The sequence below is a fragment of the Pholcus phalangioides genome, unplaced genomic scaffold (genome assembly GCF_987345545.1).
Source record: "Pholcus phalangioides strain wild (caught in Gottingen) unplaced genomic scaffold, Ppha-v1.0 ptg000011l_1, whole genome shotgun sequence".
In the NCBI taxonomy this organism is placed as follows: Eukaryota; Metazoa; Arthropoda; class Arachnida; order Araneae; family Pholcidae; genus Pholcus; species Pholcus phalangioides.
The window spans coordinates 49,679,896-49,706,629 of NW_028301604.1; the positions used below are offsets into that span (position 1 = coordinate 49,679,896).

The 26,734-nt window shown below is 38.6% G+C and overlaps 1 long non-coding RNA gene across 1 annotated transcript; it reads right to left on the bottom strand.

Annotated features, from left to right (window-relative positions):
• Positions 1 to 17,886: 17,886 nt before the first annotated feature.
• LOC149080520 (uncharacterized) lies at positions 17,887 to 23,701 on the bottom strand. Its single transcript, XR_016193598.1, has 3 exons — positions 23,249 to 23,701; positions 21,775 to 22,030; positions 17,887 to 18,139 (listed from the first exon to the last, which is right to left on the bottom strand). It is a non-coding gene; the product is annotated as an uncharacterized LOC149080520 (long non-coding RNA).
• Positions 23,702 to 26,734: the final 3,033 nt, after the last annotated feature.

Here is a 26,734-nt window from a genome sequence, read left to right on the forward strand (position 1 = left end):
AATTTTTAATGCTAGAGAGAGAGAGCGAGAAAGATACTAGAGTCTTGATAAGATCTCTCTTTGAGTGGTATAAGTGGGAATGACTTCGGATGTTAAAATTCAAATAATTAATTAAATAAATCGATGGAGGGAGGAGTTTTCCGATTTGCGGACTTCTGATGACAAGGGGGGAGGGGAGTTTTTATGCTTACGTCATCAACCACCCTTTATGAAAATATGAAATATTTTTAATGGCATCTTACTCGGTGCGCCAAAAACGAGAAAAAACTTTCAATAGTTTGTGGGCACTTGAATTAACATCACCCCCCCCCCATTGATAATCTCTCCGGGCCGCTTAAGTGCTCTGGAACTGTGCCACACATCACTCAAGTGATCCGTAGTTGTATGCCGCGGATCACTTAAATAATCTGAGAATGTGCCGCAGGTAACTTGAGTTATGTAGAACCGCACTGGGGGCTACTTAAGTGCTCTAAAACTACATCACATGTCACTCAAAGGATGTTTAAATGTGTCCTGGATCGCTAAGAGTTCTGGAACTGTGTCCCGGGCAGGGACGCCGGAACATATCTGCTCGTATTGCTAAAGCAATGCCAATCATTTGAATGGTATTGCTCAGCAATACCAATCACCATCTGAACATAGCTCAAATATTGCACTGGAAGCGCTTTTTTTCAATTAAAATTTTGGAAGACATCCGTGAGTATTGAATATTTAAAAATTACCTGCTAACCGTTAACCGTGATATACTTTAATGCTTTATTTGTGGCAACACATGTTTTATTTACATTTGTTGTTTTTGCGTTCGTTCAGTTCGGACTGCTTTTTTTGTGTATCCATTAAACTTCAATTCGTTTCTCTGCTCACTTGTACTTTAATAATTTGAATAGGTTATGGGCCCAGTGATCCTCCACTTCGTAGTGAGTTTGTTTAATGGTCGTCTGTCTACGGTTGCAGAATTTTGACTTCGGAAACGAAATTTAGTATCTGTTTACTTTTCGAGCTTAAGTTTCCAATTCAAGTGGGAAAATGGAGAAGCTTCATTCCATCGATAAGTTGGAAGGTATACAGAACTGGACAAGCTGGAAATTTGATGTGGAACTACAGCTGACTATCCAAAAAGTGATGCCGGTCGTTTCGGGACAAGTCACGTATCCTGCTTCGTTGGATGAAAATGCAACCGAGCCTGAACGCACGAAGTTTGCCGCTGTTGTCAAAGCTTTTGAGGAGGCTGATGCTATTGCACGATATATAATCGGGTCGAGTGTTCGTGATGAGTCAAAGCAGCATATTCTTACCTGCAAATCTGGCAGAGATATGTGGAATGCATTGCACACTGTATACGAACAGAAAAATTAGAGACGCTTGGACTTACTGTATTCGTAGCTATTTAACTACACCAACTATCCAGCTGACAGTATCGCCTCCCATGTATCAAAACTGCGACAAATTTGGCAAGATTTGCAAGAGGAGCTCAAAGAAGAAAATGTAAGTCTTCCTGTTTCAATGTTGCTGAATAGGATACTCAATACTCTTCCGAGTGAGTACCTGGAGTTCCAAAACGCTTGGGAGTCAGTTCCGCATAACAAAAGAAGTGTAGCGACTTTGAATGAACGTCTCACTCAGGCTTCACGAACAGAGATCTAGCAGTTCCGAACCGGGCACTGTAGCATTTATTGCAAAAAATGCTAGTTTGACGGCTAAGAAAAAGCTCGAAACTTCGGAAACTCAAAAGCCGAAGAAGAAAATGGTAAAAATGGTGAAGTGCTACTCCTGCGAGAAAGTCGGTCATATCAAAAAGAACTGCCGTTAAAGTAAAGATTATGAAACTTCTGACCAGAGCTCTCAGGGACAAGCATTCATGTCTGTCACAGATGTTAACAAGGACTGTTGGATAATTGATTCGGGGGCTTCTCATCACATATCGACTCGTTCGGGTTTCTTCTCTTCGTATGTTCCTTTTGATGAGCCAAAACCGCTTCATCTCGGTGATGGAACTTTCATGTATGCTGAAGGATAAGGCACGATTGATGTGGAAATGCTGGTATGTGGGAAGTGGAAACCAGGTCAATTGAAAAATGCTTGGTATGTCCCTAAATCTGACCAGAATCTGTTCTCATCGGGATCTGCTCTGAATCATGGTCTCATTGAAGTTGCTACACAAAGCACAAGAGAGTTCCGAAATGGGAAGCAGACTGTTGCTGTTGGAATTCGTCAACTCAGTGGTGTGTACAAGCTTTTGATGCATGTCATAATTTATAAAGCTTGTCTTGCTGTGAAAAATTCTGATATTGAACTGTGGCATGAGCGACTAGGTCACCAAAACAATCAACATGTACAGAAATTCCTCAAAAGTAAAGGTATGGACATTCAGTTCAGTCGAAATTTTTGTGATGCATGTGCATATGGTAAAATGCATAGACTCAGTTTCGGTACCAGAACAACGAGGCCAACTACAGTTGGTGAACTGATCCATGCAGATGTCTGTGGGCTGATGCCTGAAGAATCGTTGGGTGGAAGCAGATATTATGTTGTATTCAAGGATGACTTCTCGAGGTACAGATCGGTATACTTCTTGAAAGCAAAGTCTGAAGTTCCTTCAAAGGTGAAGCATTTTCTTGCTGAAGTACGAACTCGAGGTCATACTGTTAAAGAGCTACTAACTGATGGTGGTTCAGAGTTCAAGAATTCCGAAGTTGAATCCACTGTAAAAGAAATTGGATTGATTCACCGAAACTCAATGCCATACACACCAGAGCAAAATGGAGCAATTGAGAGGGAAAATCAGATTCTTGTGGAAGCCGCCAGGACTATGCTACACGCCAAGGAATTACCAGAAAAGCTATGGGCAGAAGCTGTTAATACCGCAGCCTATGTTATCAACCGAACTGGACCAAGTAGTGTTGAGGAAAAATCTCCTTATGAACTGTGGTATAACAAAGAGTCACCATTCAATCATTTACGTGTGTTTGGTGCTGAATGTTTTGTGCATGTTCCAAAACAGAAAAGAAAAAAGTTTGATAAGAAAGCTCAGAAAGGATATTTTGTTGGGTATTGTGGCAATAAAGATGGCTACAGGGTATGGATACCCAGTAAAGATGAAATAGTGCTTTCGAGGGACATTGTGTTCAAGAATGAAATCACGAGCAAGCAGATTTTCATCAACAATCCAGAGTTTACTGAAAAAGTTACCGAAGAGACAGATGGTTCCAAGCAAGTTGAATCACAGCCAGACACAGATACGTATAATTTACGAGATAGGTCGAAGCTGAAGAAGCCATCCAAGTTTGATGATTATGTCATGCTGGCAGAATGTGATGAACCAGTCACTTACACAGAAGCAATGTCATCAAAGGATTCAAGTCATTGGCAAGCTGCTTTACAAGAAGAGATGAATTCTCTAATTGAAAACAAGACATGGAAGCTGGTGGATTTGCCAAGTGATAGAAAAGCCATAGGAAGTCGATGGATGTTCAAAGCTAAGAAAAATGCAGATGGTGCAGTGACAAGATATAAGGCACGTCTGGTCGCTAAAGGATTTGGACAGATACCTGGTGTAGATTACACTGAAATGTTCAGTCCAGTTGTTCGCTGGGATACTGTGAGAACGATGTTAAGCATGGCTGCTAAGAAGAAATTAAAGGTTGCTCAGTTTGACATCAAAACAGCATTTCTTCATGGAGAACTAAAAGAAGAAATCTACATGAACCAGCCAGAAGGTTTCGAGAATGGTTCAAATCAGGTCTGCAAATTGATGAAGAGCATCTATGGACTGAAACAGTCCCCCAGGTGCTGGAATGAAAAATTCAGCAAATTTCTAGGAAATCATGGCTTAAAATCTTCAAGTTCAGATCCATGCTTGTTTGCTAATGCAGAGAAAACCTTTTTTCTTATCCTTTATGTGGATGATGGTCTGATATTTTCCAAGGACTTGAAAATGCTAAATATATTTCTTGACCAACTCAGATCTAAATTTGCAGTTGTAATAGATAACGCCAAGTACATTTTGGGTATGCAAATTAATTATTTGGATGATGGATCGATTTTCATCCATCAGGAATCTTCTTGCAGACGAACCTCAGCCGTTTCAATATGACAGATGCAAATCCGGTAGGCACGTCTATTGAAAAGTGTTGTTTAACAGCAGAGATGTCTGCTGCTCCAGCCCTTGATGTTCCTTACAGAGAGGCTATTGGGAGCCTCATGCTTCTAGCTACGGTCACTCGACCTGATATAGCTTACACGCTTGGTATGCTCTCTCGGGTATTAGACAAACCTCAAGAGTGTCATTGGAATGTTGTGAAAAGGACATTGAAATACCTAAAGGGTACAGTGAATTGGGGTATTTCGTACTCATCTGATTCCAAAGCTGGTGCTTTAGAAGCATTCAGTGATTCAGATTACGCAGGGGATCCTGTGTCAAGGAGATAAACCTCAGGCATGGTGTTTTTGTGCAGCAGTGGCGCCATAACATGGAAGAGTCAGCGTCAGAAATGCCTGTCTCTATCTACAACTGAAGCTGAGTTTGTGGCGGCGAGTCAAGCTGCAAAAGAAATAGTATGGCTTCATTACTTGTTTCAAGAACTTGGTATTTCAAGTGGTGTTCCTTTACTACAGGTCGACAACCAGAGTGCCACCAGACTCATAAAAAATCCAGAATTTCACTGCAGAACCAAGCACATTGATGTGAGATACAAGTTCATTCGAGAACTGTACCAGAAAGAACAGCTAGATGTGCATAACTGTTCGACTCAAGAGCAAGCCGCTGATTTATTCACAAAGCCACTTCCTTGTGGAAGGTTTAATCATTTGAAAGAAATGATAGGGATGTGTGCATTGAAGGAAAAATGATGTGTTGCATTGTGTATCGTTATATATATATATATATTTTTTTTCCTTTTGTATCCGTTCAGTATTCTTGCATCTATGCTTATGTATTGGTTGTTTTCTTTTTTTTTTGATTTGTTAGCATGTTTAATTTTAGGGGGGAATATTGAATATTTAAAAATTACCTGCTAACCGTTAACCGTGATATACTTTAATGCTTTATTTGTGGCAACACATGTTTTATTCACATTCGTTGTTTTTGCGTTCGTTCAGTTCGAACGGCTTTTTTTGTGTATCCATTAAACTTCAATTCGTTTCTCTGCTCACTCGTACTTTAATAATTTGAATAGTGAGACCCTTTCCTTGTAAGGAGTTGCATTTCTGTAGCTCTTTTTGTTTACAAATCATTTCAGGTCCAAGGGACTTTCCCTACAAGAGTATTTCAAGTTTCCCTACAAAATAAATCTCCAGGGGCTCCTCGGCCGCTCGAAGAAAATTAAAAAAAGAAAAGAAAATTTAAAAAAATAATTGTAAATATTTTTAAATAGTAAAAATAAATCAGTAACTTTGATAAATAATTAAAAAATTGGGGGTCCGCCATAGAATCTTGCTCCACGAATCAAAAAAGTTGAAAACCGCTGGTTTAGAACGACTGACCTATAGTACGAAAGCCGCAGCTAGATTGGTACTTGGTCAGCACGGGACAAGCACGCATTTTGCACCCCCTTGTAATGTTTAAGAGGTCATTCCCTTTCAGGTACTCGATAAGACAGGTCGTTCGATCAGCTCCCCAACTCTGAGCGGAAACCGACGACAGCAAGGACAGAGACAGACAACGGATAGAAAGCGGCTACTCCGATCTGGCTATGGTCACTAGCTTAGCACAACGCAAGTTGCTTTGCACTCCGGTTGTTACCTTGTTCGCAATTTTTCTCATAGGATGGTGCAACGACCAGACTCCGAAGGTTCAAGCTGAATAGAGATCGCCATATCCCGGGCAGCAGGTTGTCGCATTGTCGTGTCTAAAATTATCTAAGAATCAACGCCATTTTGACGTTTGACCAAAGGAGATTGACACGGCAGCCTGCAGTTCCGGGGTAAGTGATTTTTTTCCCTGCCGATTCTATTTTGGGGACTTCGATGGCCAGGACCGAATGCGCACTCAAGCGAGAATCAGGAGCTAACACTCACTGGGACTGTGTTTCTAAAGCGGCTGAGACAATTTCTTACTCGAGAAAACATAAAAAAAGATTTGCCCAAATGTTAATGCAATCACCCAAAACAATTTCGAAAGAAGAAATTGAAAAATTGAGTCGTGTGAAAGGAAATACCTTATGTTAGAACTTCTAAACGAAATAGAAAATAATGAAATAGATTCCAATAATGAATCTGAATATGAAGATTTTGAAATTGAAATAGCAGAGAAAGGAAAGAAAATATTTGAACTACAATGTAATCATGCGAAGAAAAAAGAAAAGAAAAGCCAAACCACAGAGGGAAAAAAGGATAAATCAAATCCCCAAGATGAAAAGCATAAAATAAACAAAGAAACTCGTAATTCAGGAAAAGAATTAAATAAAGAAGAAAAATTTAATGAAATAATCAATGTTTCAGACACCGAAAATGAGAAATCATGTTTTCTAGATAATTCACAAATAAAATTAATCTCATTTGATAATCAAGACTTTTCAGCCAATCCGGAAAAATCATGCCCAAATAGGCTTAAAGGAAAACAAATTACTATCAGTAATTTTGAAAACTGGACAGAAATTAATGACTTGCTAACTAAAAAATGTCAATAAATTCTCAGGAGAAACCAAAAATGACAAAATCATAATACAATTCACTAATGAAAATGATTTCCAAACGGCAAAAAAAAAGAGCTTAATGAAATAGGAATAATGCACTCGTGCAAGGATAATAATTCAGAAAAAATTCTAAAAGTAGTAATAAAAAATCTGCACCACTCATGCGACCCCAAGTTAATCAAAGAAGAATTAAATAAAAAGAAAATAAGTGTCACTAAAATGAACAGAATGAAAAGCTTTAAGAACAAACAACCACTAAATATGTTTCAGGTACAAATAAAAAAGAGTCCAGAAAACCTTCAAATTTTTCAAATCACAGAAATGTTTAATCTCAAAATAAAGACAGTTAAGTATAGAAAACCTAAAACTGTTCTAATGTGTTATAGATGCCAGGGATTTAATCATAAACAAAATAATTGTAAAAAAGAAATAAAATATATGCGTTGTGGACAGGGACACTGGTCATTTCTGTGCAAAATAAAAAAAGAATATAACAAAGCTTCATGCGCAAATTGCGGATTAGGTCATATCTCTACTTGGACAGGATTCTTTAAAAATCCCATAAATATCAAACGTAAACAAGATAAATTAAGAAAAGACATGGAGGAAAGAATAACAGGAAAGCATGGGGAATCTGGGTTGCCAGATGAAGCCAGTGATCGCTATATTAAAGGGACCAAGTAAGCCCAAACAAACCGTGGCTTCCCATGCTTTCCTATGAGAAACATCCCCGTTTTTAAAAATCATTTAAAAGTTTACTATTCACTTTAGGAACTCTATTTTTTCCCCTCAAATTCTGTGGATATATTTATACAATTGAACGAGAGCTTTTACAATTTTAGTTGTTATTTGTTTTCGAATATCAACTTCAACAACATGGAACCTTTTGCAAAAATAACCAAAATTTATCCATATCTTGTGCCACAAAATTCATTCTCGGCATTTTAATTTTAAAAAAATTATGCCAAAGCATGTAACACCTCAGTGATGAGAGAGACAATGTTTAAAGACACTTGAACAAGCGCGCGGTGTTTGAAAAAATCTGACTTTTTTTTTGCGAAAAACATTATATATGCAAAACATTAGCATATATAATGCCTTTCAGCTGTTTATATTAAAATATTGTAGAAATACGTCCAGTCCATTTAGAACAACAAAAACTCGAGCATAGACAATTTTAGATTTCAAATTCAATTCGAAACTTTTTTTTTCAAATTTTCGTACACATACCACTTTAAAAGCAAAGTAATAGGTACAAAATGAAGAGGAAGAAAAACAGCCCTAGTAATTATTTTCCTAAATACTATAGGCCAGAGAGATGACTTATCGCGGCTCTTAAAAAAAGTTTTTTATTTTTAATATTTTTTTTCTCAATACTACATCTACATAGCGGAAGGTTCGGATGGGCGGCATATATTTCAATCATACGCAGTACAACCCCAGACAGTGATGGTAACTCGTGGGAAATTTCCCATATTCGTGGGAAAAATTGGCCAAAATTGGCCAATTTTCCATATGGGAAATTTCTTGGCGTTTGTGGGAAATTTTGAAATTTGGTCAAACAAAAGAATTTCTGTTGAAAAAAATATATAAATGCCAAATAATGCTTTTCTAGTGTAAAATAATTGACTACATATTTCCACCGATAGATGGCAGCAAAAATTTCGGAATGTGTGGGAAAAATTTAGTCAAAAGGGAAATTTTGCTTGACGAGGTTACCCAAGGTTTCTAGAATATATAAGGTTAAGTATTAGCAAGCGCGCGCTTCGGAATGAAACTGGTTTTGACGTCACCCGATTCCTCACATGACCCACTCAAACGGGAGCATAATGTAAAATTGTCGGTTTTTAATGAATTTTTTCGCATAGTCTTTACGCTCAGAACTTCATCATTTTTTTTGAGCGGATACCACAGAAACCGCTTATTGTCAAGATATTTTTTTTTTATTTTTAAAAAATTTGTTTGATTTTTAATGAATTTTTTTCCCAACTCATGTATGCAATGTTAAGTCAATGGAAGCAGCTTCTCTCTTCCACGAGAGGGAAATTCTAGAAACCATGAGAGGGAAATTATCAGGAACGCGTCTTTACGGAGAAAAAAACATACAGGGAAAGAAAAATATTAGATACATTTGAAAGTGTTTAATAATTTTGGTTGAATTGAAAAAAATTTCTTGGTAATAACAGTTATTATTATTTATTATTAATTATTAATTAATAATAATAATTATGATTAATTATTAATTAATAATAATTATTATTATTAATTATTAATTATTATTAATTATTAATCATTATTAATTATTAATCATTATTAATTATTAATCATTATTAATTATTAATCATTATTAATTATTATTAATTATTATTTATTACTAGTTATTTATTATTATTATCATTATTTTGAACTCGCCCACACCTGAACTTGTTTAAACAGTTATAATGTAGTGAAATTGATTCCCAAACAGGATGCCACGGAACCGTGGGTATGGGTCAATGACAAGAGGAAGGGGTTTTCGTTCGTTTTTTAACTGCATTTAAAAAGGTAATCGCGCTCTTTCCTAGTGTAGTCTTAACGCATGGGCCCACCCGGATACGGCCTGGGGGTCTCACGCAGAGGTGGCCCACATGATAATGAGATATCGTTCGAGATTCAGCATGCAAATTGGTAAGCAATCACGGGGCCGCAAGGAGGGGGGAAGCAGTCATGTCTGGTGCCCTGGACGCTGAACCAGAAGGGGCGCAAATTTCAACCTTTAACCATAGGGGGAGATTGACTTGGAAGTCTGGGGGGCAAGTTCATTATTTCTGGGGGGGGGGCACGATGATGATGATGCCAATTCATATATACATTAGATCAGTCAACTCCACCTTTGACGCTGGGGGGGGGGTGGCATTGCTCCCCACGCATCTCCTCCCATGCCTTTAACCTCTCCTTCAATATTAAAAGGAGGCACTAAAATGCGTGCTTGTCCCGACTGACCAATCATCTAGTTGCGGCACTGTGTAACCATTTCTAGCTAGGTAGGGAGGTCTTAAAAAATCAATTTTTCCGGGGACCCCAAGATTGCTCTTAGGACGACTCTGCTCTTCTCGCTGAGTACGGCAGTGCCGCGAGATATGTTAGGGATTATATTGAAGACAGTGAGGGCTGTGATTCCCGAATGGTGAGCCACATCATCTTGAGATGTCATTGCTATTTGTACCGCAAATATTCTGATATTCTGCTGATACTTTTATTAAAAATTGCCTTATTACTACACATAGGCGTACGCAATATTTTCTCAAGGGCTGGGTTTCATTTTTTTTCTGATGGGGGTGGGAGGCCCGTCATTTCAATATTTTCTGGGGGGGGGGGCAAAGAACTTATACTCAATATATGTATGCACATATATCGTTTCTGGTGCATTTTTTGAAGAACCCTGCTTTATAATATTGGTTAAACCTAGCGTGCACAACTTCCGGTTCCCCATGGCCGAAATTAGGCAGCTGCAAAACTTGAAATTTTATTGAATCCATTGATGAAAAATACGTCGATTTATTAAAATACACACACATATGGTAGTGAATCTGCAGCCCCCTCCCCCATATCCTTGGATGGGGGCCTTAATTTTTGAAAGGACCCCCAGACTAAGATTTTTATCTGGCTTTCTTGGTTGAAATTCAAGAAATTTTATATTTTTATATATTTATAAACATAAGACCGATAACTAAAGCCCCTACAGCCCGGTCTGCCTTTCCCATAAATTGGCCATGCCACTGTGATGAGCCCTCGGTGCAAGGGACTCACCCTATCAGACTTAAAGCGCCAGTTATCCCGATTCAAAATCTTATTTCACAGTATTAGACATCAGGGTCGCAACTAGATGCTTGGTCAGCCAGGGCAAGCATGCATTTTGGCGCCCCCTCGTAATGTTGAAGGAGAGATTAAAGAGTGAAATTTGCGCTCCCTCTAGCACAGCGCCCGGGGCACCAGACCCGCCTGCACCCCCTCCCCCAGTTGCAGCCCTGTTAGGCATTATATTGTTTTACATATTTCTCGTGAACGTGAAGCTTTGTAACCACCTGCACTGCCCATGCGCTAGAACGGCCCTACTTACTGGGGCCTCCTCCTCGGAAATATTTTTTACGGATCCAAATTCGAAGACCCTCCCACGCCCCTAAAAGAAATTTCGGTGGATTTATAGAGCAAAGATTAGTTAACCTCTGGGCCCAACCTCTATCACCAGGACAGCAAAACTGTTCTTGCACCGGGCCGCTGAATGACTAAATCCGGTCCTGCCCCCGGGCCATAGGCACTGGAACCTGGGGTTGAGGCAGTTCGACCCCCCTCCCTAATAAATTTTACAAAGGGGCTGAGCACCCTCCCCATAATTAATAAATATACAATGCAACAACCACTGCCCCACCCGCATAAGGGCTAGAGTCCCGTATATATGGGACTACCAGTCCCCCACCCATAGTGGTGGGATGACAAGAGATTCCATACGGCTCGCGAAAAAGTGTTGTTAAGAAAGTACCTAGTGCTTACAACACGATAATTGTATCAGAGAGAGTTTGTGGCCCGCAGCTAAAAAGTACACGCCTGGGTAACACGTATGCAAAATCGAATTATATTATATATAATGCACTAATGATTGTGATGCAGTAGTAACTATGCAGAAATTATTCGAGCATCAATTAAACATTTTGAAATTAATTTTATCCCTGTTTTCATTGTCATATGGCCCGCAAACCTAAGAGTTTGAACATCTATGTCGGGGCCCAAATCAGACATGGGGGGTTATCCGTGACCTGGATCAAAGACGTTTTGTTAATCAGTGAACGCATGTTGTTTAAATGTTGGAGCTAGTAGGCAGGGCCGTAAACGGGAGGGGAACGGGTGGGTCTGGTGCTCCGGATCCTGGGCTAAATTTTATCCTCTGACCTTTCTTTCGACATTACAAGGGGACGCCAAAATACTTGCTTGCTCCGACTGACTAAGCATCTATTTGCGGTCCTGTCCCACGGCAAATGCTTCACTTCCCCATGCGGAAATCAGAGCCGCAACCGATGCTTGGTCAGCCAAGCAAGTACATATTCTGGCGCTCCCTTGTAATCAGGGTCGCAACTAGGGGGGGAGGGCAGGTGGGTGTCGTGCCCAGGGCATGCCCCCACAAGGGGTGGGCTGGCAAGGCTCCAGCCCTGGGGCCCCGGGACGATTTTCATTATTTTTTGTTTTTCACGCTATAAATCCATCATAAAAGGGCCCGTGAAAGTCTGGTCGGGGGGCCTGCAAAAGATTCCAGCCTAGGGGCCCCACTCCAGGATGTGGGGGCCATGGCCCAGGACCAGAGGGGGAGCAAATTTTCTTCCCAAACCTGTCCTTCAATATTACAAGGGGGCGCTAAAATGCGCACTTGCCCTGGGTGACCAAGCATCTAGTTGCGGCCCTGCTTGTAATGTTGATTGAAGGAGAGGTGAAAGGGTGAAATTTGCCCCCTTCCCAGACCAAATCCGCCTGCTCTCCCCTAGTTGCGGCTCTGAATGTAAGGCCGAGTTATAAAAAAAAAGATGAAAATTTATTCCAATTAATACATTCCCACTGAACGTTGAACATCAAAAGGCCATCATTTATGGGGAAAATAGTTTCCCCCATTCTGATAATTCCCTTTCCATTTCCCTTTTCGATTTTACAAACGTGCATACTTCCCATTGATTTAACATTGGATACATGGGTCGAAAAAAAAATCTGTCAAAAATAAAAAAACTTTCAAAAAAATAAAAAAAATATATTTTGATAATCAGCGGTATTTGTGGCATCTACTCTGAAAAAATGATAGAGTTTTGTGAATTAGAACTATGCAAAAAAAATTATCAAAAAACAGTAATTTTATTCAGTGTTCCAACGGGAGACGGTCGCGTGAGGAATCGGGTGACGTCACTTGATTTTTCGAAAAGAGTAGCTAGAAAACCGGTTTTACAGCACCCCCTGGTTACCATCACTGACCCAATACCTTCTAGAGCAGAAGGTATTGCCTAGAGGCGGGTGTGTTACTTGCTGTGCAAGAAAGATATTTGTCACCAATTGGGGTTTGGGTGCATGCTTTTGTGTGCATGGATAGCCGTCGGCAAAAGACAATCACGGACAGCAGCTGCAAGGCCGTGGCGAGAGGGGAACCGGGAGGTCCGGTTTCGTCCCCAACATATTAGAAAAAGGCAAAGAAAAATCTATTGTTCTGTCACTTCAAACCTCTTCCGAAAGAATTTCTGGCAATGGCTCTGATAAGCTCCTTCGAATTGAATACATTTGTTCAGAAAATTTGTTCACTCGTTTAAGAAATTAAAATGTAAGGCTTCACACAGGATAGTAATTTTTTAAACCTATAAAATTTTATGATTAAAGTAAAATAGGCATCAAGAGAAAATCATTTATAAATAAAGGAAAAAAATGAAAACATAAAATTAATGATTTGGGAACTGACAAGAAAAAAAAATATCACTCTTATGCCACATACTATCATGTGCCATAGCCAGAAATTCCTTTTGTGAGGGTACGACCAAAGTGACAGAATAGAATTAACTGTCATCCCGTACATATCGGTCATTTTCTTATATTGCAGGGAAAGGTGGATCCCAAGTCCCCACTAGGTTTTTTCTCCTGGGCAAGGCCGCAACTAGCGGGGAGCAGGCGGGTCTGGTGCCCCGGGCGTTGAAACAGAAGGGGGGAGCCGAATTCATCCTTTAAATATTCCTTCCAGGGGCGTAGCCAGAAATTTCGTTCGGGGGGGGGACCAAATTAACAGAACAATGGATTTGGCCATCTTTTTCCCTTTTTTCTGTCATTTTCTCACATTTCGGGGGGGGGACCAGACCCCCAAGTCTCCCCCCCTCGCTACGCCCTTGATTCCTTCTATATTGCAAGGGGCGCCAAAATGCCGGCTTGCCCCGGATGACAAAGTATCTAGTTGCGGCCCTGCTCCTGGGATCCAGTTTTTCCGCGATCCCGCACCTAGAATTCAACCGGGAATTTCCCTGGAATCTGAACTCATTTCCCGGGATCCCGGAAGTAGAATAAGGTTGAAGCACATCACATTTCTGTACTGAATTTGACATGCCTAAGAAATTTTTATCACTATAGAAGCATGCATTTTATAAACTGTAATCATTGGCGTACGCAAAGGTGGGGGGGGGTTTGAGGTTCTAACCCTCCCTTGAGCCAAGATTATAGTGTTATTTTGCAGAGAAAAAAGTAACCCACCCTCAGAAGGAAAAAAATCTGAAACCCCCCACCCCCCTCGAGAAAATTCTGCGTACGTCTATGACTGTAATCAATAAAATTTGAATACAATTAATATATAGTATTAATAGATAAATTATGAAATTATTGAAACACACGCCGTATATTCAACCCTTTATGCGGAATTAACAAGATATCTCGTCAATCTCTCGCCTCTAATTTTAGCGTTCACAAGACCAGACATTTTGTAATGTTGATCTCTCAAAAACTTTTCAATTTACCTTATTATTTGTTAGGTTCGTTTAATTTTTTTTAAATTCCCAAAAGTGTTTTTTTACTGCAAAAATAACTTGCAAAAAAATCCATTAATGTCTGCTCAAGAGTTGGGAATTAAACACCCCCCTCCACCACTCGAATTGATCTTTGGAGGGGGCAGAAAAGGAGCGCAAGGAATTTCTTCCAGTAAAAATCCGAGTTACTAACTTTCAAAAAGCATTTAAATTAAACAAAAAAATAATTAAGAATTGTCCTTTGTCCCCAGGCTGAAGCCTCTCAACTCGACCCTCGTGGAGGCCATGGTTTCGTTATTCCAACAGTGCAAATTTGTGATTACTTCATAATTCATTAATTTCATAATTTATCTATCTATGAGACAAAAAGAATTGCAGAGGAACGGCAATAAAAGGTCCATGCTATGTGCAGCTGGGTTACAATGAAGGACGAGTTGAAAAATTTGCCACATCTAGCTTCTAGTCCAACTTTTTAGTAAGTATTTATATGGTCCCCACATCCTGAAGCAGGGGCCCTCTTAAACTGGAATCTTTGGCGTGTCCCCATAGTGAATTTATAGCATGGGAACAAAAAACAATGTTAATTATCTTCGGCATGGCCCCCACGGAGGGGCTGACAGGGCTCCAGTCCTGGCGCCTGGGAGTCAGGGGGGCCCGTGGAAAGGTCTTTTTGATTTTTTTTCTTTCAGATATGTCCCATAGAAAAATAGACAGGACTCTTTAATATCAATCATATCAATTTGTACTCGTATGGGCGGATATCTTGAACTATGTACCTTCTATTCTCATTGCAATTTTTTTAACAATACACATGTACAGCCCCGTTCACATGTGCAAGATTGGGGGTCGCTTTGGTGGTAATTACCGGCATGATAACTTTTTTCCCCTCGTAGGGAAGAAAAAAGTGGGAGAGAAGCTCATAAAAAAAAACCCATCTTTCTTGGGGTGGATTGGAGGTCGACACAATCCACCCCACCGAAGAAAAGAACATTGTACAAGGGGCACGAGCCGTTAAAACCCAAAACGGCTCAGTGATATGATTGGCTGATGAGGGAGTGACGTCAGTATAAACGTACTAACGTGGTTTCATTAGTTTATCATATTTGGCAAGAAATTATACTTTTCCATCTTAGAAACAAGTCGCCAAGATGACCTTATGTTGCTATCTTTCAAAACAGAACTGTATCTGGAAATCGTATGACCATGTAATCTGTATTTTACGGGACAAAATTACGTAGAACTCAGAAAATTGCAAAATTTCCCCCGTTATCACGTCATTTCTAGTAAAAATACTCATTTTGTGGATTTTCGTCTTCGAGAGAAAATTTTTTTTTTTCAAACCGTGAATTTTTAATTCTAATGAAAATTTCCCATCCATGAAATTTCTCGTTTTGAGATATTGGTTGCATTCAATACTACTGTACTGTTGTTTCATAAATGCTCGAACCATGGCCAACTGTGGTCCTCGGACTTATCTGATGTGGCCTGCGACCTCAAACTTAATTTTGTAAAAATTTTCAGATCACTTGAGTGACCGCCGCACAGTTCCAGAGCACACTTAAACGGTCCGTGGCACATTTACAGAGAACTTGAATGGCTCTTGGAACAGTTTAACATCAATCACTCAAGTGACCCGCGATATATACACAGATCACTTACCTGCGGCATGGTCTAGAACACTTGGGCGAACCCGACACATTTCCAGATCATTTTAGTGATCCGCGGCACATTTTAGATCACTTAAGGGGCCTTTGGAACAGTTCACATCGCTCAAGTGGCCCGCGACACATTTACGAATCAGTCAAGTGACCCACGACATATTTACAGATCACTTAAGTGATGTGCGGCACAGTTCCAGAGCACGTAAGCGACCTGCGGTGCAGGTCCACATATTACTTGTTACCCGTGGCTCAGCTCCAGATCACTCAAGTGGCTCAGCTCCAGATCACTCAAGTGGCCCACGGTATATCTCCACATGAACTAAGTGGACCGTGACACATTTTCAAATCAACGAGGAAGTGGCCCGCGCTCTCCTAAAGATTGAGTATCCTTGCATTACAATAATGTTGATGCGAAGGGTCAATGGCAAGATTCCAGTTGGTCCGTACGTAATCACACGGACTAAACTTTTTTCCCTTCCAAGCTTATAAGCGAAAAAAGTTTCGTCATGATTCTTATCAGTATAGTGTTTTAACAATAAGAGAGCCACTAGATCAAATGGACCCCAGGACCAGGGCAGCAAACAGATTTGGTGCCCCGGACCAGAGGGGGCGCAAATATAATCTATTAACCCCACCTTCAATATTAGAAGGACGAGGCACCAAAATGCGTGCTTGCATCGGCTAACTAAGCATCTATAGTTGCGGCCCTGTCCAGAAATTTATTTTTGAGGGGAGGGGACAGAGTAATAGAGAGCAAACGAATGTACCATGTTATAACATATATCTCTGTCATTTTCTTAGGTTTTGAGGGGATGGACCCCCCTCCCGGCACTGATGCACAATTGAAGGCTTTTACCGATTCTCAAAATTTTTTTCAAAAATATAATTTTATAATTACTTGTCATAAATTTTCAATTGCGTATTTCTTTCATTCATTCTAAATTTTCAACAATGGGGTTATAATTAACTCTCACATTAGATTTTAATAATGTATCTCTTACAATTCTAAATTTTCATAATTTTTTACTTATTATATGTTCATATTTTTAGTTTTCATCATTATATATATATACTGAGTATGCTGTACTAATATGCAACATACTGAAAAAAAAGCGCAGAACCGCTGACGTACGCAAGATGGGGTTCAAAACCCCAAACAGAAGCCTACGCAGGGGGAGCTCAGGAAACCTATATGCCCTCCCCAAGCTATCAGTGTTTTTTTTTTTGCAGTGAAAAAAAATGAGCACCTCTCCTTAAGAAAATCCTGCGTACGCTACTGAGCAGAGACTAACGGGGAGATCAGTAATTTGGCAGATTTTTTAATTGCTGGAAAACAGACGTTGACACAAAATGAAATGTTGTTCGAACAACAAACTATCAAATTAAATTCTTCGGTGGCAGTCTTTCTATGCTTTGGTTTTACACTTGAAGTATTGGAAATACTGCACAAATAAATTGAGCTATTCAAAATTTTGTTCGTTTGTATGCGCTCGCGTTATCAGGTTTCACCCAAGTTTTGTGCTTTAATCACTAGAGGAATGATGGCTTGGATGGGAAAACAAGCAACCTATTGTTTTTACATTGCTTTGCACTAAATATTATGGGAAAAGAGTTAGTGGCCCCCTGCAGTAAAGACAGTGCAAGAAATATTGTGTCACTGGCGTTTTTCTTGAGCTAATTGACTTGGATCCCAGAAAGCACAAATGTGGTAAACTTTTTCTCGCTGTAGATTTTTTTTTTAACTTAGTGAGTTCAGCCCTGACTTCAAGGATTGTAGGTGTGTTATCATTGAATTCAAGGTCTGAAAGGGTAATAACATTTTTTTTGTATAGGCTACCATTATTGCCAAAAAAGCAATTCCCAAATACCTTTATATTTTCAAAATTCAATGTTATTCAAAATATCTTTCCACTTCTCGAATATCAAAATTCATAAGCTGGTGAATATAAATTAATACAGTAACAAAGGATAGGAATCAGACTTGTTTAGAAAAAGTTCAAAAGCACCTCCGCTCCAAATCCTAGCAAGTCTTGAGAAGTTCAATGAAAATTTCACATCATTTTTGTAAATAAATCACAAAATAAATTGAAATTTAAGTATTTATTGATGAAAAAATATCAACTAATGTTCATTTACAATACGTATGATTGCAGCCACTATGCACATGCAAAGGACTTTCTAAACTTTCGATCATTTCTACTTTCTTAGCATAAAAGTGTCAAACTCCTTTTGAATGCTGTCTTTTTGGTGATTAAATGTTTCCTTTCCAGAACTGAAACTAATGAATCTCTGATATCATCTAGTGTTTTGTGGAGAAAGACCCCAGCTTTCATTTTATCTGAAAAGAGAATGAAAGCAATTGTAAAATACTAGACAAGCAGTTATGATGAAAAAACATTCATTTAACAATTAATAATACAAAAACAAACTGAAAGGCCACAACAGGGAAATTTCCCAAGCGAGGACTGATGCTGGGAATAGGTTTTTAACTCAAGCAAGGACGGTGAGCAAACAGATGGTGTTCCAAACGAGATGGGATAGTTTTAAAAAGATGGCAGAACAGGTGAAACCCCATTTTCACCTTAGCATCATGCATGGAACAAAAAACGTGCTACAATACACTTGAGCAGAATTGACTTCTGAGAGGGACGGACGGACAAGGAATTTTCTACAGAAAAACTTTAAAAGTTACCAACCTTTAAAAAAATGATTTAAATTAATTGAAAATGATTACAATAGCACGTAAAAGGTGTTTTCTTTTGTAATATTTTTTTCTGAAAATATTTGAAATCATTATTATAATATATTTAAAATTTTGCTGACAAGGGAGATGGAGGGTATCGGAGGAGGCCAAAATTCTTTTTACACAATACAGTAGACGCGGTTTATTGCATAATGCTATCATTTGGATAATGCTATCAATCACTAATATAAAATATAGAATGGACCAATATTGTAACATAGGCAAATGTTCATTGACAGTTATCAGGACTTATGGCTTTTGTTATTTTTTTTTTTTGCATTTAGAAGCTGAGGTTTAACCATACTTTTGTAAATTAAAAAATGTAACACCCCCCCACCCCATTGACAAACATTCCTGTATTCAGGATGATGATTTTTGCTTGCACATGACATCGATAGGTTATCTGAATATTATTAGTTGCTATAATTCATGGACGTGTGAAGCTGCTTTTGTAATGAGCTTCCGGCAATGTAGGCACACTAAAGGTAAGATCAAAAAAGAAACTTCAAATTCTCAGTCAATTATCCAAATCGAGTTTTTACTTGAAAGACTATCTCGAGGGATCTATGGAACACATACAGTACATAAATTAAACACATGACTGAATTTAAAAAAAAAGATTTTAGCTTAAAGGGAAAAAAAACCCAGCATGATTTTTCCTCAAAACAGTCCTAAATAATGTTTTTCGACTTTTCAGAGACTTAATGACTCCTCCTGATGTTGAAAGGCACACTGCAATAAAATCAGAAAATTTTGTGCCACCCTTAGACTCGATTTTAATAATCACATGAATTTCAGGCGACCATTTACCCACTTTATAATCACCACATCGACTGAGATTTGCCAAGCCCTGAGCTTTATGTAAAATGGAGTTGCCCTGTTTTCATGTATCCTGTTTGACCAAGTAGGACTCAAGATCATCATTTGGCTTCTGGGCTTCTTTTGGCTATAGTTATCAATTGGTTATTGTTATCAGAAACTATACGAGTCCTCATTTTGGACGAAAAAATATTGGTTTGTTTTTTTTCTTCATTTTTTATGAAAGCCCCATTTTTTGTGAATCCAAAACAGGCCTTTGATGCTTAGAACCGAAGCTATGCCCACTTTAGAGTTGCATTTTTACCAGGATTGTCAAGTTTTTGACAGTTTAAACATTCACATCAAAAACCTCAAATATTGCTTTTTAATATAAAAATTCTCATTGGAAATGCACATGTTAATTACATGTAATGTTCAAAGTGACTGTTATACAAAGAATAAATACTTAATATGATTGTAAAATAACTTTCTACTCTAAAGAATTATTTTGGACAATATATGTTTTCTTTCTTATAAATACACTTTTAATAAATATACACTTTTTAATAAAGCATAGCATAAATGCTGAATGAAAAACTATGGAATGATTTAATATTCCTCGATTTAATATTCTTCAATCCAAGATGATATTCTTGATCCTCCAAAATTTCTTTAACTGCTTATATATGTGTATTATAACAGAGGTATTTAAAAAAGTTCTTTTACATCATATATGTAATGTTTTCTGTTATTATTAAATTATCTAAATAATCACTGATATTCAAAGCGATACCCTTATCGTGCATAACATTAGAATATATCTAGCAATCAAAATAATAAATTGTAAGACTAAAATTTTCTCTAATTTGGCAGTGCTGGCTTGTATATGATGCTTAAGAAACTCTTGTAACTTAGTGCATGAGTAAGGATAAGTTTTTTTACTATGATATATGGTATATTTACTAGCATTTATAATGCATTGGTTTTTTTGACTGAAGCTGTATCTAAATATGCAATGGGCATCATGTCCTGCCAGTTCTTTGATTAAAAATACTTGTTAAAACTCTGGATTTATATGACCTAAGATTTTTAGGTGAGAATAAATGAGCACAATTAGTATATTAACAGATGCTACACGAGAAATTTTATATGGAATAAAATTTTGTGGGTAGATCAGAAAATTTAAAATATTAAAATAGATATTTTGTGCTCAGTAATTATAATTCAAAATATAAAAACATGTTAATCTACATAAAAGTGTTTTGTTATTCAACCTATCTATTAGGTTAACAAAAACTATTTGACATCAGTAAGTTTTTGACTGTTTTAATACTGAGCTAAGAAAACCTATTCCTGATCTCTTATCACACATATTTTGAATAAACAGCTCCACTTTGCTAAGTAAATTGAACACAGGTAATCAGTAGTGTAGATAAAATGAAACATATGAAAGTGTTTTTCATAATGTTATACTGTATACTTATTGTGTTCAAAACATTATCCAAAAGCATTCATTTAAGATTTTGATGGTTCAAACCAGTTTTTGACACTTATGTCAAAAAACCAACCCTGGTTTTTACATCAAGTAATCTGTGAATGAAAATTTTAATGGCGTTTTATGAAGAATGTTATTTCTGACATTTTACTTGGGTTTAAAACACAATTTCTAAAAATCTATTGACTGTATCATTGTAAAATTTTATTATATTTTGCCATTTATTGTTAAGTGTCATAAACCAAAACCTAAGGTGTATGGAAATCTAAGTATTTGTCTAATTGCAGTGTTTTACATACATGATATGTTAAGTGAGATTTCAAAAAATTCCCATGTACATCAATTGAGTGAAATGATATTTTTGCCAAAATTTGGGATTCAAATCGGAGTGAAAACGTAGTGTAGTTGAAGTTATATGATGCATAAATGAAATATAACTTTTTTTTAAAAAAGTATAGAGAATAATTGAGGCTAAATCTAATCGTAATATAAATGAGAAAGTATTATAAATTAGTTATATAAACAGAGTTACACTGTAAATAAGTGATTTCCCAAATTGTCTGGAAATACAATATCGTGTTCCCGGAGGCTCAAAAATGTCAGAAATTTAGAAACCCTAATGCCAGCCTCTCTCGCAAGAGTTTTCTTTAGGAGCAGCACACAAGGCTTTGCGCCCAGGCCGCCGTTAAGCTCAAGCTGCCCCTGGTTGAGGGGGCCCATGGTACTATTTCTAACATAACATTGATTTCTAGATTGTTTCTGTAGTTTTCATGGCTATAACATTTTTGAAAAAAAAAAAGAAGGCACAACTGAATATAGAAAAATGTAGGTTAGCGTGTTAATGACTTCATTGCTACCAACATGTCATTAAATATAGAGGTAGCTCAATAACTAGAAAAGATGCATTAAGGAAGGGGGAAGAATCACAATTTCTTACCTCTCTGCTTTGGTAAGAGCCAAAGTGACTTTGCCAGTGCTGTACTTTGATTCCTGAACTTTCAAATAATATTATTTCAGCAGGACACTAGACATTCATCTTTCCGCTACCCTGACTTTTGCAACCTTTATGGCTAGTGCATCTGCGGGCGAAATTTCCTGACCCATGACAGACAAAGGTCTTCCACATTCATTTTGTATCATTCTGATGCTGCTTTTGATAGAAATATTTTGACTGCCTTTCCAAAGATCAAAATCTACAAAAAAAGAAAATCATGTATTTCAAAAACACAACTCAGGGCCAGAACTGAAGGGGGGGGGGCAACAAAATTCAGAAGGGCTGCTAATTTTACATGGGGAAAAAACACAGTTGCAAAATCATTAATCAAATTCTAGTGGTGGGAGCAGCAAAATCACACTTGGCCCCACAAAAATCACAGTAAACCCTTACAGCGGCAATCTTGAGATATCTTGTTAAACTTGATCTACTTTATTTTGGTCACCCCGAAATATCTCGGGTTCTTTTAGCACACTTTTATAAACATAAGTGGCAATTGCGATGCACATCAGGAACATTTTAAAAACCGCTTAAAGGGTTAAGGTTCTGGCGTAATTTCCATTTTCAGTCATTTTAAAGTTGTCGCCACTGGCGATTTCATGATGGGGTGAACAAAAAAAAAAAATGTTTTAGCTTTGTGTTTGCTTTACATGCAAACGTATAATTTAAGAAATATGTCAGATACTAAAGATATTTGTTTACGTAGATTAAATGAATTAATGGAAATACAGTGAACAAACTTTATAATGACCACGTTCTTATCACTACCCGATTCTTCAACGTTTCCTATAGTGGAAAAACCATTATTTTATTCTAATTAGCTTATTCAATATAAGTTGAAATCAATTTTTTAAATGTATCACAATATCCTCATTGAACCTTGGTTTTCCCGCATGCTGGAAATGGACTGGACTACAAACTTCAATAAGCTGGATTCTCTCCTAATTTTTAAGGCATACCATTAAGGCAGGAAATAGGCTACTGTAATTTTGATGCCAGTGTGATCTTAATGCATGGGACCCCCCCCCCCCAACAGCCTGAGGGCCTCGAGAGCAGCATGACTGAGATCCGGTTTAAATTAGTAAGCATGGCAATTGGTGGGCAACAAATTCTGTCCAGGTGGGGGTCCCTCATTTTTTCCTAATTTTTGGTCGGTTTGGGAAGGCCCCCCCCCCCCGGCACTGCGTACGCCTCTGGGGCCCCTGCCCAGCAATTTTAATGATGGTCGTATCACGATTTCCTTGATTTAAGGAATTTTAGGAAGTTTCTGTGCATATATCTGCATTAATGTCGCCCCCTCCCCTCCCGATAAAACAATTTTCTCAATTTAAGGTATGGAAATGCCGGTTTTACACAATTCGTTTAATCGAAGTTCGACACTTTATTACGAATAATTTTAACAAACGAATCAACTCACCCAGGATCGATGAGAATACATGCTCCTCGCATTCAGTTTCATGTCAATAGCATTCAATCAGATGATTGCGAAGAATGTTGAGCCGAGTGCTTTCACGTTCTGAACGCATCAACAGTAGTCTTGTTTGTTGGCCGTTTATTTTCGTCATGGAATGACAATTACGAATTAAAAACCGAGAAAAAAACAAGCGCAAAACGTGAGGGAAAATGGCGGTGCGAAAAAGGAAAGCATAAACAAAATGAAATTTCGACGCCAACCATGTACTGCCACTTTCTTCACCAAATCCCTCGCAGCCGGTAACCCATTCATTTTTGTTACATCATCGGCAGCCAATCATATCACGGAGCCGTTTTGGGTTTTAACGGCTCATACAAGGGGCCCCCTACTCTCGGATGGCAGTCGTTCTCATACAAAGCTGCATTAAGAGTTAACTTTCAAGCGGCTTTGTTCTCATAGGAAGGGAAAAAATACATTGTGAGGTTGACAAGGCCATGGCTACTGACGTCAAGGACACCAGCATTTTGTGTGTCTCCTCAGGCAACACCCACTAGAAAACAAACTGAAAATTCTCTAGTAGGTGTTGCCTCAGGGCTACCGCGCGACCAGGGGCGTAGCCAGAAATTTCGTTCGGGTGGGGGACCAAAGTGACAGAACAATGAATTTGGCCATCTTTTTCCCTTTTTTCGGTTATTTTCTCACATTTCCGGGGGGGGGGGAACCAGACCCCCAAGTCCCCCCCTCTCCTCGCTACGCCATTGCGCGCGACCCCCTGCTGTTTCAGTTCGTAGACGGCCATAATGTCTGGATAGAATGAAAATTGGCGTAACAGATATCGTATTCCACAGTGAAATTGCCTTTGGGTGCCGATAAAGCACATGACCCCACATCCTGGAACAGGGGCCCCGTAGGCTGCGCTCTTCAGCGGACCCCCCTCTAAATAGTGAACTAATAGTGTGAAAAAAAGACAAAAAATGACAAGAATGGTCCAGGCCGCAGTCCTGAAGCTCCGCCAGCCCCACTCTCGTGGCGGGTTATGATACTGAGACAGCTTTGCTGCAAGCTTTTGTACAAAATACAGTGGATCCCGCATATAAGGGAACGTTTTCTTCCTTAGTGCGACTTATTTTGCGACTCTCTGGTGCCAACTCTTATTACTGATACTCATCGAGATTTCTCGTTTAAAGCGTTCTCCCGCAAAAAGTATTGTACGAAATGGCTGTAAGGGGGTCATTCAAGTATTACGTCATCATCGATGGGTGGGGGGAGAGGAGGGGGTTTCCGATTTGCTGACTTTTGATGACAAAGGGGGAAGGTTGAGTTTGGATAATGTTTACGACATCAACCACCCTTTATGAAAATATGAGTTAGGATTCAGAGGGGCAGAGCTGATGACGAAATTTTGCTGACGGGGGGGGGGGGGGGGTCAAAAATGTCTAAAAATTTGCTTACGTTATACTTGAACGGCCCCTAATGACGTGTTACCGAATCACGTGTTTTCGCTTACGGCCTCTCTAATAATCCCCTCCTTCTCCCAGTCCTAACAAATCAAGGGGTTTTTTCCTTGCTTCTGAAAAAAATGGCTACATTCCGCATCGGCCTTTTTTATTCGCTGTACTGTCTTGAGGACACATCTCCCCTCAAAACTCTATTCACAGACGACATTGTTGGATCGGGTGAACAGAAAAATATTTACGGTTCGCGTCTGCAAAAATACAGTTGTTCGAAATCTTTTAGTAAAACAGTTGAATGACTTTGCGTATATAAAGGATTAATTTTTTCCCCACGCGGATGAATCCTACGGTTCTAGCTCAAAAGAACGGTAAGCAAAGCTAAAAATTTGAATTTTTGTTAAATTTTTATTTTGAGCATTAACAGTTAACTATAATAAATCTATGTCCGAAGAGACATTTGGCTCTGCCTCGAGGCCAGTTGCGATGTTTGTTGAATTGTGTTTCATAAAGTTTAAAAACGCTTATTTTTAATAGGGCATATCTAAAAATTACAGAGTAACCTTGTTCATATATCACTCAGTTATACGACTTTCCAGGGCCGTATTTACGTTTTTGCCACCTGTGGGCTATACAAAGTTTGTCGCCCCTCCCATTTCAATCCAACTTTTTTACCCCCAATTCCAGCCCTCCCATGCCATTGCTAATAAATCATAAACAAACAAAAGGCAAAAAAGTGGTACTGTGTATAGTTGCGCCTAAATTTTACTTTTCTGTCTTATATTCGTATCCTATTTCGATCCATAATGATTGCCATATAACGTGGGGGGGGGGGGGGAATGCTCAACCTCCGGCATGCAGGCGTCTACACATCGATGAAAAACGCTGATAAATTTAATACCAATGTATGGTGCATGCATTCGAATACGAAAGCATCTCATCACCAATCAATGGTGCAGAGATACTTTCTGCTTACTTGGTTATAGGCTAGCAACAAAATCAATAATGCATTTCATAACTTATATCTATACATATTATCTTTAACCGCACGTCCTAAAGTGTATTGTGAAATAATGAAATACTTTTTCAAAATTGTTTCGTGGACCGATTAAAATTCTAGACGGGGCCCGTCAGCGGTTTGTGCACTCCTGTGATTTAAATGCTTGCATTACTTGAATGTACAGAGTGTCCCACAATCGCCTGACGGTTTTCAAAATGGGAATAGCAAGAAAACGGTGACTGTCAGGAATTTCAGCTACGTCATTCATGTTTCAAGGGATGTGCGTTATAGGAATAATCTTTGATGTTCTAAATTAAAGTTAAACGTTTGGATAAAAATTCGTTTCGTTAGAGGAACGTTTCGTCATGTGTAGAGACTCTACAGTAGTTTCATTTGGTGTAGTATGAGTATACTTGCTTGCTTGGTGAACAACGAAACTATAGAGATGTGGTGGATATCTTATCCGAGAGAAACTAAGGATAAATTTGATACTGTGCATATATATCTATATATAATTGATTTTCTGTCTGTCTGTCTGTATGTTCTCTATACAAATCCACAATTTTAGATCGATCGTCGCCAATGTTTGGATATATACCAAACAGGGCCCGGATTGAACGATAGGCTACTTTAAAAGTTCGTCAGAGAAGGGCAGATGCCCGAAATCGACGAAAAACAGTCGGGCAACAATGGTTTCTGGGCATCAACAATCACTTTCGGAATGTTTACTTTGGTTACCGTGTTTTCCTAGTTGTGTGTTTTACACGTGCATATGCCTTCGCAATGGTTTGTCACTTCTTTAATCCTGCCAGTGTTATATATTTATTCCTTTGTAATGGTTTGTCACTTTTCCAATCCTCCCAATAAATGAAGAAAACACTGGCAGCGCGGGTATTATAGCTAGTATTATGCATGATAAAACTGCAGTGAAATCTCGATATAACGATATTGTTCCGGATAATTTTCCACAAGACTTCGAGATTGCAAAACAACAATTGGTTCGACGGACAAACACAGATTTATTTACTGAACAGCAAT